Raw genomic sequence first — 1,238 nt, 5'->3', positions numbered from 1 at the left:
AGCCACTTCAAATTGTCGGATGTTACAGGTGTGATAAGCACACACCCCTGGTTTGGCTGCCTGTAATTTATTTGCTGGAGAAAGTTAGTCTGATCAACCGCGGTTTGAGGGCTAGTACACTGCCCATTTGCACAAACAGAGTAATTCCCACACACGGTTGGATATCCACACTCACTAATGTAGTCTGTCAATAGATCAGCCTCCTCTAACCAAGATCCTTTTCAGTGATACACCCTTAAATGCCCATCATCCCCAAACCTCACAAATCGAACATTTGAAAATGCAAAATTTAGGATTAATGTCCCTCTGAAAATAATTATTTTTGAATCAAAGATTAGTCCAGGAAACGGGGAACCATTATCCCCACCGAGTCTTGAGACATAGAGTTGACGTGGATTTGACTCAATGTATGCTAAAAATCCAAATAGTTGAATTTCAAATGTGAACAAACCTTCACTCTGATTTGTTGCTGATACACTGGATCTCAGCTTTTGTCCAGCATTTGTCATTTGTCCAGGAACCAAAGTGTCTGTAGGATGATCAAAAGACTCTCAAACGATGTCGTTACTTTTGTCAAAGAGAACAATATTTCCCAGTACTGTCAATTTGAATCCTGCAACAACCTTTCCTCTTGTGCTTGAGCTTGTACTCCAAATCAAAGTGCCATCTGAGTCCATCAAGAATAAGCCTCCATCTTGCCTAAGTTGCAAGGTTGCATTAGCTCTAACTGGATTATTCCGATTTGCTGACCAAACTAGTCTCGCGTAATATAGATAAGAATCATTGTTACTCTTTGGGAATAAAAGGACACCAAAAACGCAAGCAGTACCATTGTAATCACATAAGAAACCACAGACAAACAGAGTCTCGTTCCCTTCTCTAGATAGGATGGGTGTCAGTGTGGCTCCATCTGTGGAATTCACTTCGTAGGAGTTGGCGCGGCTATTGATCCAGGAAATGGAGGAATTGGTGATAAAAGTTTCAGGAGGTTAACAACTAATTAGATGCTGGCCATGAAAAGAGTGGCACTATAATTAAGCACCATTGTACTATTTTTATCAGAAAGAAGGCTCTGCTTGATTGATCAGTATCAATCTTAAAATTCATCCTTTTATTCAAGTAGTTTTTTCTTCGGCAAATTGTGGTTTCAATTTCTCAGAATTCGATTGGTTTCAATTTGCAGCCACAACTAAATTCATACCATCAGTTCTTTTTTTTGTCCTGTTGTTGTGCTTTTT

This window comes from Solanum stenotomum, chromosome 9, assembly GCF_019186545.1.
Source record: "Solanum stenotomum isolate F172 chromosome 9, ASM1918654v1, whole genome shotgun sequence".
NCBI classification, from domain to species: domain Eukaryota; kingdom Viridiplantae; phylum Streptophyta; class Magnoliopsida; order Solanales; family Solanaceae; genus Solanum; species Solanum stenotomum.
This window is presented reverse-complemented; position numbering follows the sequence as displayed.